General features: G+C 38.3%; 1 protein-coding gene across 2 annotated transcripts in view; it reads left to right on the top strand.

Annotated features, from left to right (window-relative positions):
- CNTNAP5 (contactin associated protein family member 5) overlaps window positions 1–14,208 on the top strand; it is an 820,459-nt gene that overhangs the window by 163,614 nt on the left and 642,637 nt on the right. The gene's annotated exons all lie outside the window — the stretch shown is intronic.

Raw genomic sequence — 14,208 nt, 5'->3', positions numbered from 1 at the left:
AGTCAGTAATCAGTCTCCTTTTACCTCCTCGGTGTGTCCAGTTGGCTCTGTAGACCCTGGGGATATAGTTGTGGGTGTGACCAGGATAACTCTAAATTCCAGGTAATAGAACCTCCGAAAGGGACTTGGATGAGGTCTTCCTGAGGAAGTTTTAGTAGTGGACCTTTACATATGCCTACTGATTTAGTTAATTTTTGGTTTGGATATACTCTCATAAGTGTTGTAATAGCATTTGGCAGAGTGTATGTAAAGATCATTTGTATTTTTTCTAAAGATTCCAAGATTCCAAGTTTGGTCAAGATATTGAGGAAAAATGAACACAATGAATTGAAGGGTCCTGGGTTAATTCTGCAGGATGGTAATAAGATAGTTAGTGCTAGCAGTCACTGGACAGATTTAGGCCCATCAAAGCTCTGTGACCTTGGGCAAGTTACTTAAATACTCTGAAATTACTTCCTTATTAAACCAGGAAAATAATTCATAATTCATAATTAGTATTAGGAGGAAGCAATGAGGTAATTTATGTCACAGTGTGCTGTTGTCTGAATTCCATAAGTAGTATGTTCTGTTGTAATGCTGGTATACAGCAACTGGAACAGCATGCAGATGGCCTATGTTGCAAGGCACTTTGTGATAGGAAAGGAAACTTTATCCATATAACTTTTCCATGCTGATAATCTTCCCTTCTATTCATCTATCATTCTTTTTTCTTCCACCATGGGGTGAGACAGCTTTGCCAAGCTCCCTCTCTGTGTTAGATAGATTCCAGAGGTCCAAATCAGCCAGTGGGGGTGGTTACATGAAATAGTAAAACGAGATCAAGCTACAAGACAGAGGTCACCTGTGTCCTAGTGCTTTCTCGACCCAAGTGTGGCATCAGAGATCTGGGAGTTTGATCTTGAATCAGGATCTATTCCAGGGAGTAGTACCCCAGGAAATCAAAAGCAGACACCTGGACTGTAATAGGCCAGAGAAACCATGAGGATGCTGGAATGGGGTTAAGTACTTCAGGTAAATGACCAAAGTAGAATTCCATCAGGGTCCAACTGTTTTGAAGGCACAGACACAGCAGGAAAAAAAAAAAAATACCATCCAGTCCAAACATCAGTACATATTAAACATGAAAAAATGACTAAATTTTTTCAACTTGTCAGTATTCATATAGATTCAGTCCAAGTCTGTGTGGCAAATATAGCATTTAGTATCAAATGGCATGCATTCACATTTTCTTAGTACACTAAATTTACTTCCCAATTAAAATTCCATTTAAACAAACCAGAATGCCTTCCTCGCACATCATAGTGACTCTAAGGAACTAGACTCTGTGACCCAGTTCATCAAAATGCACTTGAAAAATTCTGTCTGGAACTCTCAGACCAATGCTATGCATTAAAGGTTTTATTTTTTTTCATTCTGTCTTTTCTCTTCCAAGACTTGACTCATAACCACTTGAGATAGAGCTAAAGCTGACAGAGAAACTGAAAATCCTCTGCCTTCTTGCCCGCAGGAAATGTTTGGCAGGAGATTTCCAGGCTGTGCTGTCATAAAAGCTAAACTTAACCTTGTTCAGGAAAAGAACCCTTCACTTTCAAACCAACTCCTTGTCAGACCCATTCAACTTGCAGAGTACAATGTTGGGGGAGGGGAAGGAAGGAAAAATAGCAAAGAATGCATTTCAGTTTGAGGTTATTGAGTCTTGAAATGATGACTTCTCATGTTTTGCAATGACATTAAAGTTAAATGTCTTGGTTCACGGCCACTTACCATTCCCTTCATCTCCATTAATCTTTGCTCACAGTTTTGAAATATACCACTTTCTGTCTTGAGCAATGAAATGAAATTTTCCCAGGGTTATAATTGCTTTCCAGTGTGTCTTTTCTCATGTTATTTGACTGCTAAAGATTTCCTCCAAAATGGGAGATATTTAGTGAACACAATACAATGTATTTTCCTGCTATTTTTAATCTGTTCATGCATAATTTGAAGGGTTGGGTATGGGAAAAATGGAAATTGAACTCATCTGACCGTGACAGATTTGCAAACTCTGAATACAACTCAAATTTTATTGATGCTTTTAAATTACAGCACCAAATACCTGGACATGTCCATATAACATTTATAGCATTTTATGTCTTCATAGCTACAGCCAACATTTGCTTAAGAGTCACAATTTTAAGTCAGGATGAGCAAGAAGAGCATTTTACAAGGAAAAGTAGAACATGCTGAAGCATTTTGCCTGGAACAAGCTTTTATTTTTAGCCTGTCCCCAAAAAAATCATTATCTAGAGGCCTGAAATGTCTCAAAAAATCATTATATTTGAGTGCCTGGTAGGTCATCTCATAGAGTCCTGCAGGATCAGATCATATTTGGTATCAAATGGTTAAGCTCTCTGGACCACAAAAAACAATTGGTAGAATGGATTGTCTATTGGAACCTACCCCTTTCTCTGTATTCTGATGAGCAAACATTTTCTAGAGATGTTTTAACAAATGGCACACCACACTTTGATCCAGTAAATTATATCCAGGATTTTTATTGAGTTATACAAAAGATAGCATTTCCAAAATTGAAATCTGGTAATCTGAGGGGCTCAGAATAATTAATATCTGTCTACATATAATAAATGAAAATTTTCTCTCTACTGCTGTAGATTGGATATATTTTGTATGAGTGATAGAGTACAGAGGGTAGCAAAGACAAAAGGGCCAGATTTGAGACTTAGCTCTGAACTCTGCTTGGTTCCCTCCTTTGCAGTGAGAAAATTATATTTAGAAGAGAATAAACACATAAGGTAGAGCCATCCATCATCAATTAAAGGGAACCAGCTGGTAAGCAGGGACCACTAATGCCAGTTTATTGGCCACCCTTACCTAGTTCCCATCCTCAAATGCTAAAAGCAATATTAAGAGAGGCTTAGTGATAAAATAAGGGGGATAATCATTGAAAACTGGAAGTATTTTCACTTCAAAAAATTTTAGGATTCAAGTTTATGCATTCTCTAAACATTATTTCCTTACTCAAAATCCATATAGGGACTTACTGGATAATTATAATGTTATAGTTACCATTAATTGAGCACTTTTATCTGCCAAGCATTATTTTCTCTGTTGCTTGTCTAAAAATCCTAATTTGTCACAATCTCCCTGTGGAGAATAAGCATCTCCATCACCAGTTTCCAGGGAGGGAAAGGATTTGTCTAAATGTACCAAGTAAGTTTGTAGAACAACCAAATGGACAGGCAGGGTGATGTGACCCACAGCAGTAATGTTTTTATTCTACTCGATACTTCCACATTCATTGGACTTACACAGTCAGGCTCCCCTCCATATTTACTGGTCTCCAAACCTTGCTTTCTTTACCAGCAGCATTGGGGTGGTGGAGATGTTTGAGGCTAGAACAAGTACTTTGGAGAGATGTCTTTGTCTTCCCAGCTAACACTTGTGTGTCATTGATAACTGTGCTTCTCACCTGTTAGATGGCCAACTTTATGGCTGTCCTACTCGCTTGAGACATTTTTTTTCCCAAAGATTAATTAAAAAGGGTATTTGAAAATCACACACATATAAAAATAGTAATGATTATCTTTTTTTTAAAGATTTTATTTATTTATTTGAGAGAGAGAGAATGAGAGAGAACACATGAGAGGGGATAGGGTTAGAGGGCAAAGCAGACTCCCTGCCGAGCAGGGAGCCCGATGCGGGACTCGATCCAGGGACTCCAGGATCATGACCTGAGCCGAAGGCAGTCGCTTAACCAACTGAGCCACCCAGGTGCCCAGTAATGATGATCTTATCAAAATTCTCTTCAAGCACTCAGTTTTGATTTCACTCCCTTATATGACTTGGGGAAAGTCTTTACTGTTGCCCAGACATTTCCCATTTTAGAAAGCTGCCCAGTTTCTACTCAGATTTTTAATCTGGATTTAAGACTCTCCTTCATTTATCTAAGATTCTATTCAACAAATAATTACTGAACTACTGATCTGTGATCATCACTGTGAAAGGCAATGAGGATGGGAAGTAAGACATGGTCCCAGCTCTCAAAGAGCTTGACGCCCCAGGTGCAAAAATATCATCAAAATAAAAGCCCAACATTGTGCTAGGTCCTCCTACTGAGGTGGAGTATAAGATATAAAAGACCCCCAAAGGAGGAAGCACTTCTCTCTGCCTGAAGAGATCAAGGAACACTCTGGGAGCATTTGCATCCTGTGCAGGGAACAGGAGTTGAGGGGTGGGCAAGAGGAAGATGATGTGGAGGGCATTCAGGACAAAGTCACATATAGAAGGGCACAGAAGTATGGCACAACATGTCCAGAAAGATATCAAGAAATTGGCAATTTCGAGCACAGACTGAGAAATAAGGAGTGCTAGGAGATAAAATAACCAACAGTCTGATTATGAATGGATATAGAGAGGCAAGGAACTAGAATTGTATTCTGAAAGCATGAGGGAACTAACTATCTCAGGTCAATATGATGTTTCTTTTTTACTGAACATAGTACTCACTGCTCAGTTCTCTCTTTGGACAACTGATGTGTCACTTTATAACATTATATGACTTGCCATGTGATATGTGTGTGTGTATGTGTGTCTGTATTATTCCCATGACACTATTTATTACATTTATTGAAAAAGAAGATGAAGGGTGTTAACTCTACTTTGGAAATTATTTTAATGTGTGGAAATTCATCTCCGTTTTCCTTGATTTAAATTTGTTAATTTTAGAAACTGATTTGTAAGCTTCCATGTCTCTAGAATGACAAAGCAGATAGTCATTGAGACCAGAAACCTTGAAGTTATCCTTTATTCTTACTTCCCTTTCAATGCACCAAGCAATGATGATTCATATATGATATACCTCAATTTCCTTACTTTTTCTCCATTCCAATTGCCATTGTTTTAGTTCAGGCCCCTATTATCTCTTCTTTACTCTTTCCATAGGCCTTGATTGGTTCTCCCCTCTCACTACTCTGCACCCATCCTTACCCCGGACATGCATGTACAAACATGCTCCATTCTCTATGCTGATACCAGAACAAACTTTCCGAAATACAAACTGGGGAGACTCTCTTGCCCAGAGCAGTGTTTTCACATTTTTAAGCTTCTGATCTAAAAGCACAAACATGGCAGGACCATTTTTTAATATGTCTAATTTTTTAAAAAATAAGTCAAATATAAGGACCAGAAAGAAATCCAAACATTTTCTACAGCCCCATCCTTTGTAATGTTATCTAAGAGCTGTGCTTCATGTTCCTCTTAAAACTCACTAGTATATGTGCACCTGGGTGGCTCAGTTGGTTAAGTGTTTGCCATCTGCCATCAGTTCAAGTCGTGATCCTTGGGTCCTGGGATTAAACACAGCATCAGACTCCCTGCTCAGCGGGAAGGCTGCTTCTCCTTCTGCCCCTCCCCTTGCTCATGCTTTCTCTGTCTCTGTCTCTCTGTCTCTCTCTTAAATAAATAAATAAATAAAATCTTAAAAAAAAAAAGACTCACCAGTATAATGGACCAGAGAGCATGATGCCTGGCACATTGTGCTTAAGAATTGTTATTGAATGCAAGAAAAAAAAAGTGATAAAACTTAGAAAGTGTACTGGGTTTGGTCTTGGAGCATAAGTAATGCATAAACAGAATAGCTCTTGGTACAGAATTATCGTAAGAGCCCTGAAATGCTGATAAGGAAGCAGTGTTAAAACCATCTTGATGGGAAAAGTCCAAAATATATAATAAAGCGTAAAAAAATGTCATTTTTCAAATGCAATGACTGCAACTGGAGAGGGTGAGCTTGAATCTGAGGTAGAAAGAGTGACAGCAAGTGAAGGAGTGAACACATATACAGCCATGTGCCAACCACTGGGTTAAATATTTTATACAAATTGTCTCTTTTTGTTCTCATAACAAGCCTGTGTATACTTATTATCCCCATTATACATAGAGGAGACTGAGATTAAATAACATCCCAAAGGACATATAATTAGTAAGCTGTGGAGTCAGGATCTGAATTCAGACTGGGCTGGAATCCAATGTCTGGGCTCTTTCCAAATATACTACAGTCTCCAACTGGTCCAGAAAGAACATACACACACACACAAACACACACACACACACAGAGCCAGATTATGATCTTGAAAGACTACTGCTTCTGTCTCTGGGCTGTCATTATTTTTTCATCTAAAAGACCAATAAAGATCAATATTTGTTCACATTATCCATGTTTATCCCATCCACTCATAAATGGTTGGCATTGACCTCATTGGGTTGTGCTGTCAGCCAGCTGGCCAATTTCCAACCCAAGCCTATCTTTTTCATCAGGCCTTTTCCCTCAATTCCAATGAGCAGATTGATGACACACAGAGATGTTGGTGTTTCCTTTAGAAATTCTGTGCCTATACCCATTAAAGATGAAGAGCGTTTTGCAAATGTCTAAGGATTGATTGATCTGCACTTTAAAATCAGGGTTTCTGTAGTAACCAGAATTTTCAGTGTAATTTAGAATTACTTGATGCAGGATCAGGAGTAGCTATTGGAAGTTTAGCTTCATTGTATTCAAAGAAAGAATAGATATCTACTGAAAAAGACACAGCTCCAGAAAATAAATTTGAGCACTGAATTGGCAGAAACACTATCTTCATAATTCTTCAGTTGTCTCCATTCCTTCACCTTAATATTCCATGCATAATCCTTTAAGCAATGCACTTTTTAAAATAAAAAGACATAATCTGTACTTTTAATTTTTAAACCTCTGATCTTATTTTTCCCATTTTCATAATCTTCTTCATTCTATATTTCCCATTCATTCAATTTTTAGCTTTACTTAAAAACACAATAAATTCCAAACCTGACTGACACTGCACTTTGTAATGATGTGTGTGTATGTGTGTGTGTGTGTGTGTTGTGAGTTGTGTGTAATGTTGATAGGTGTGTTCTGTGTGGCGTATTGATAGTTGCAGATGGGAAGAAAGGAACAGGGGTGTATAGAAACAAAGTTGGATTTAGACTTTTTTTTTAATAGGTAAAATTTAATTATTTCAAAGTTTCACTTTTCTTTATCATTTGCTTTTAAGAATAATCTAGTCACCAATATCAGCTTCTCATACTCAAGAAATTTCTAATCCTTTTTATTTATGAATCTTGCCTTTTCTACCCATCAAAGATTTCATGTCTTCTAGCTAACCCAGTTCCCCTATGAAGCAGCATTCATAATCCTAAAGGTTCAATAACTTCAACATATTTGAATTTAGACACCACAAGTCATGCTTTTGGGGGTCATGGTTCTTGGTGTCTGATGGAAGCTGATCTCAGCAACAGGCTTCTTACTCTTGACTCTGCTGACTGGATCTCAGTTTCTGATTCTTTGACCAGCCTGTGACCCCTGACCTTATGCTCAGCTGGGACCTCTTATGTGCTCAAAACACTCTCTTTGTTCCTTCATCTTTGTGATGCCACATCTGGAAGCCAAATTTAAGGCTAACATACTAGTAGGGCTTGGTGAGAGAAACACGTTGAAAAGAGGGGTTTAGAACTGATGACCGAATGAGGATAGACACAAGTGGTAAACTGGGAAGGTGGTTGCAAAAATTGTAACATGTTGTTCAAAAAACCTGATATGGGATCAAGTAGTGGCCAAGCGAGAGGAAAAAAAAAAATGAGTGCAAATCTGAGAGATCTTTCTTTCAACAGTTTAGTCAACAAATATTGAACATAAATGTAGTACTGGACACTAAGTGCTAGAGTAAAATAATATCCTTGCTCTACCGGATGCTTTGTATGCTTTACATCACCCCATGATTAGTATGTATATCATATGCCTCACATACGAGGGACTTAAGAAACACTTCTTCAGTTAGATTAAGTCATTGATAAAATCTATTTAAGGTTAGAATAGAAAAATAAAGTGTTCAATTGTGAACCCAATATTCCTAAACTGAGAATAAAAAAAATCCATCAGTGCCAGTCTGGGGGTGAAATGGAGTAATATGAGAGGAAAACAACTTAGAAAAACATATTTCGAGGGGTATTTTGAGTTTGGGCTAATTATGGGACATTCATGTAGGGACGTTCCTAAAAATCCAAGAAGGGCTAAATTCACATAAGACAGTCAAATGGAGGACTCGCTCCTGCCCATCTAGGAGGCATTCCTGCTGTCATTTTTAGGGATTGGAAGCCAATTTTCAAACAGACAATATGCAAAGAATCACACCAACCGACCTCGGTTCAAAGCCCAGCGTAGACATTGACTAGAGTGTTAAATGGACGAAAACCCTTGTGGCTGCCTCATCCATACAGTAGGAACGATGGTTTCTCTCTTGTTGACATCCTAGACAGACAGCTGTGCCAGAGGCTGACACTGCTGCCTTGCTGGTATACTTACTGGGTTTGATTATGACATCATCCTAGCAAGCCACTTACAATTGAACGACAGTACCTCCAAATCAAATCTAACATACAATTGTGAATAGAATTGCTTTTAAGGTGGGAAAATATCCCAGAGCTCTCTTGTCAATCCCTAGACAGAACTTAGCCTCTCTTCCTAGAAGCTCGTGCAGCCTGCTGGGCCCCATCCATCACCAATCACCAGTGCAGCACAGCAAGTGGAGTGCGCATCTCCCCATGTTTGAGGAATTTGCTATAATTGCCTTTACTACCTTTAAAGCCTGACAGACACTCAGATGCCAAGAATGTGCCTCAGTTAAGGTTTATTGATTGAACAAATGAACAGTAACCCCTGCCATTTACAGTTGAGGAATCTGAAACAAAGAAAGGTAAAATGAGAGCATGTTCACAGTGAAGGTAAAAGAGAGCCCAGGATTCCTGGACCCCAAGTCAAAGGTCTTTTGCATGGAATTGTTCGTAAACATAAGGAGCTTCTTAAAAAAAAAAAAAAAAAAAAAAAAATATATATATATATATATATATATATATATGGATTATCTTTCAACCCAAAGTAGATGCTTGGTTTCTTGAGCTCAGGATCTGTGCTTTTGACTTTAATTTTGTCTTCTTACAACAAAGAGCACAACCATGTGTATTCAGCAGGTCTTCAAAAGGCAGAGGCTGCATTAAGTTGGAGATGGATGTCAGGACAGAGAAGGTTTAACCTTCTTTCATGACTCATTTTAGAGAACCATGTTTCTTGTTCTGTTCATTATGAAATGATTTATTTTTTAGGATTTCATGGTGGAAAATGGGAACTGAGTCAGATTCAAGAGTAATATTAGAGTATTTATTTTTGTCGTTTACTAAGTGAAATTATAGGAAACAAGGGGAAAAATAAATGAAGGTAAAAGCATGAGTTGTCACTTCTAAGCACTGTTGTAGGCACTACACAAAATGTATGCTTTATGTCTTTTAAACAAAGTAGGCCATTAAGTGTGCAATGCTAAGAGGAATTTTATCTCACCTATAAATACAAATGTATCTTTTAAGCTCCAAATCCCCATATACAGACAATTTAGTGTGGTAATCAAGATGATACTCACAATTTAACTTCGGGGCCATCTGTTACTCTATTGGTAATTTAATAATAATGAATAAAAATACATGTTGGTAACAAAAAAATGATACTTAAAGTAGAATCATCTTAAAGAGTTAATGACAATTTCTAAAAAGCTGTGTAAATACCATATTTACTCAGAATTCTCCTTTGTGCCTTTACCTTTTAATTAATGTGATAAAAGACCTTTGGTATATAACTGTACATATATATATATATTTTAAAGATTTTATTTATTTATTTGAGACAGAGAGAATGAGAGAGACAGAGCACATGAGAGGGGGGAGGGTCAGAGGGAGAAGCAGGCACCCTGCCGAGCAGGGAGCCCGATGCGGGACTCGATCCAGGGACTCCAGGATCATGACCTGAGCCGAAGGCAGTCGCTTAACCAACTGAGCCACCCAGGCGCCCCTAACTGTACATATATATTAAGGAACAAAAAATCCCCACTTCTTCAGACTGAAAATATCAGGTAAAATGCTTGACTTGAGGAGCCACACAAATATTCATAATGAAACAAGTCACTTCTTTTTCTCTTCTTATTTTTTAATCCTTCCTTTATTTTTTTTCTTTTTGATATTGAAGGAAGAAATAAGAAGGCAAGAAAAACAGAGAAAACATTCAAATTCTTCTGAAAATCCTAGGCTATTATTCACTGTTTTTTTTTTTTTTCTGTTATCTAGGAGATGCAACTCAGCCCTTCCTTTTGCACAAAGTTATTCATTAAATCAAATGTTATGAAAAATAATATAATAATGATTACCGGACTTATGCAGACATGACAGGTAACTCTGAGCTAGTGGTCACCATCTGGGAGTAAGGAAATCTGAGCTTTGGTCCAGGCTAGTCCATCAGTGAACTGAATAATCCTGAGCAGACTCATCATTTCCCTAAACCCTGAGGTCCTCATTTGTAAAGTGAAGGGCTTGAATTTCACCACTTCAGAGTTCCTTGAGTTTTGGTATCCTCTTAGTCTATGAATGTAAGGCTAAGTCATCTGCAAATAAGAATGGTGTTGTTCAGCAGTTACTGATTAGAAATAGCTGAGCTACTTTCCATCATACCCATAGGCACGGATTTTTATCTGCCTAGGCATGGGGTGGAGTAGGAAGTGGCCTTTACGTTATAAAGGAAAACAGTAAAGATGACAATAAGGTTATCTGCTGAGGAAAAATGGAGAATTAATAAGTCACACATGAGTTTGCATTTTTTAATAATAGCCTTTTAACTTTATCTCCTTTTTGCAAAAAAAAATCTTTTATTTTTTTAAAGATTTATTTATTTATTTGAAAGAGAGACAGACAGACAGACAGAGCACCCGAGCAAGAGAGGGAGGGGCTGAGGAAGAGGGAGAGAGAATCTCAAGCAGACTCGACACTGAGCGTGGAGTCCAATATGGGGCTTGATCTCAGGACCGTGAGATCACGATCTGAGCCAAAACCAAGAGTCCAACACTCAACCAACTGAGCCACCTGGGCAACCCTGTGAAATATCTTTTAAAGACAAGCCCCATCCATGGGCTTTTTAAGAGTGTGTTTTGAAAATATTCTACTATGCCAATGCATCCATTAAGTGTGGAAAATGATATTCTAGTAAAATTATGAAGGTCTATCTCAGGTTGTGTGTCCTCTTGAAAGCCTGACTTTAGTCCCTTAGTATGTTTTCCCCAAACTTCAGACATCTCTCTGCCCACCTGAGTTTCTTCACCCTCTCCTCTTTCCTCATGTAAATACAGATAAACATCCACTGCACTTTTGGAGGAACTGACTGTTGGACTTAGTGTTGTGCAGACACACTGTCAGAAGGCAAGAGATATGAGTGGTGCCTAAAATGTAATGACAACACGGGTTTGCTTATTTAAAGCCTGCAGGAATGGTGGAGCAGATGGTGCTTTGTTTCTTTCCTTCTCAGCCATGTGTTTGGTGTGATGTTGGCCCAGTCTCGGCAAGGCTGCCGATCCACAGAGTGGGAGGACTGCCCCATGCAATATTGTTCTCACTCTCTGGTGATTCTTCACCCCCTGTTTCCCCTCCATTTCATATTCTTCTTCTCATCTGGCCCTTTGTCAACCTTTAGTGCAAAAGAGCTATCGGTGACATCAATTATTGAGCAGGTATTGTGACATAGAGACAAGGTCTCAGAAATAAAATTGTTGAAAAGGTTGTTCTTGATTATGGCAAATATTAGACAATTCTTATAGTGCTTCCTGGTTTTATTCTGTGCTTTACCCTTTAAAGGGAGCTTTCCTCCATATTTTCCCATATCTTCTCATTCTGTTCTAAGACGATTTTTGTGGCTGGATGTGTAGAGATGGCAGTCTTGATTTTGCAGACAAAGGAGATACTGCTTAGTACATATGAATGTATTAAGTGGAGTCACCAAGGCAAGAGAAGAAACCAATCTAGAATGACGAGCTCCTAGCTCTAGCCTTCCTGATAATTTCCACTATTCCTGACGGTCCCAAATCATGAATTAAAATATGTATAAACTGTTCTCATTTATGCTAGATCATTTCTCTTCTGCTTTAAGAATAGGACAGATGTCTAAAAATAATGGACACTTTTGGATTTAGAATGGTTATACGGGCAAATTCTTAATTCCCAATGACCAGGGTTAATTTGATTAGAGGCCTGGTCTAGTCTCAGTTTAGGTGACATTGAGAAGACAGAGGGAGCTACGTACTGGCTGGGGAGGAGAGGACTTTCTTCCTTTCTGATTTGAAATGTTCCCATTATTTTCACTTTTAAGGATAGGACAAAAGTTCACCTATGTTCTCTAAAAGCCATTCTTGCAATGCATTGAGTCTGTGATGAGAGGAGTCCTGAACAATTTCCTCTGGACCTTCCCTTTAGCACAGATCTTTTACAATGGGTTTGCTAATTTCCAAAGTGGAAGCACTGATCCCATAAACTGAGATACAAGGACGGAACAATTTGGAAGAGGAAATGGCCAGTGGGGAAAATGGCAATTGGGGTCATGAGGCCAAGAAGCTTTGGAAGCTAATCTTTCCCTGAGGCCAGCAACTTGTGAAAAGGGAGACTGCATAGGGCTGGAGGAGATGGAGCAGATCACTTGCCTGGATGTCTATAGAGTTGGATCCCCATTTTACTGGCTTGGGTGTAACCATGGTGAAATTCTTCTCATCAGATTTATTTATTTATTTATTTATTTATTTATTTATTTATTTATTTATTCTATTTCTCAAAGGTCCCTGAGCTCTGTGAGGTCTGAGATTCAATTTTACTCAATTCTATCCCCAGTGCTTGTCCAAGATCAAGCATAAAGTATGTCCTTATAAATACTTTTTTGGACTGAATTAAATTGAAATAATTCAGTCACTTCTATTCCTACTTTAGGGGAAACATAGGTTAGGGGCACAAAGCTCAAACATCACTGGCAACATATTAAAATAATCCTAAGGACCTAATAAAAAATGGTAACATGGCATTATACATGCTATATGTTTAAGGAATACTTAAATGCTATAATAAACATGGTACTTAAAAAAAATCTTAAACTTGCTTGTGGAGGTGGGTGTCAGATGGGTTGTGAGCTATCGGAAGCAGTGTGAGGAGTGTTATCTGAAATTGGAAGATGGTTTAACTACAGATGCAGAGAGGTGTGGCTCCTAGCATAGCTGCGAAGTCTGATGTGGTGTGGTATTTGATGTGGGCATGTGTACGGGTATAGTTATTTCCATGGGGCTCAGTTCGACTGAGTTCAGTTTCCTATATTCACCTAATGTTTCCTGATGATAAGATGGGTATAAGCAAATGTAAGATCTGAATCACATCCAAATTGTTTGCTAATATATAAATAGTGTAACCAATCTGTGTTTCCAAATAAACACACTGGAAGTGTGTATGCACCTCCCCTCACCTGCATCTTATGCCTGGAAGAAAGTGGCCCTGAGCTCTGCTTTCTTTCTTTCTTTCTTTCTTTTTTTTTTTTTAAGATTTTATTTATTTATTTGAGAGACAGAGAGAGAGAGAGCACAAGCAGGGAGGGAGGGAGAGGGAGAAGCAGACTCCCCTGCTGAGCAGGGAGCCCAATGTGGGGTTTGATCCCAGGACCCTGGGATCGTGACCTGAGCTGAAGGCAAACGTTTAACCGACTGAGCCACCCAGGCACCCTGTGAGCTCTGCTTTCTATTCGCAGAATGACCATAACTGCAGAGGTGTCCTTGCTATGATTTTTATGTCATTCCTCTTAGTGAGGATCTGGCTCTGTTTTCTGTTTGTCAAATACCTCAAAATATTTTTCAAACATTTGTGTTTGGGGAAAAACTCAAAATACACTTTGCCAGTTGATTTTTTTAACACATTTAACAAAAAAAAATTAATCCTTATGTTTCTCATTAATTTTCCTGGAGTTAGATGAAATAGTCCTCTCTTAGAATTTTCTAGATAAACAGCCTCCTATCCAATGTACATAAAAAAAACAAAAAAAAACAAAAAACCAGATTCGGTTTTCTTGAGAGCCTTTAATACATGAAGTTTACCTTCAAACTGAATGACATAAAATCATGTTTGAATGAGATATGTCTAGATTCAATGGTATCATTTTGCAATGTCCTGAAAAGTCAGTTGTGTACAAAATAGAAAAAGGAAAAACATGTGGGTACTGTTGTGTGAACTAATTCCTTCCTTCCTTCCTTCCTTCCTTCCTTCCTTCCTTCCTTCCTTCCTTCCTTCCTTCCTTCCTTCCTTCCTTCC

The sequence above is a fragment of the Neomonachus schauinslandi genome, chromosome 3 (assembly GCF_002201575.2).
Source record: "Neomonachus schauinslandi chromosome 3, ASM220157v2, whole genome shotgun sequence".
Taxonomy (NCBI): Eukaryota; Metazoa; Chordata; class Mammalia; order Carnivora; family Phocidae; genus Neomonachus; species Neomonachus schauinslandi.
Note: the sequence above shows the minus strand (reverse complement) of the source record. Positions and strands in the feature narration are given on the sequence as shown.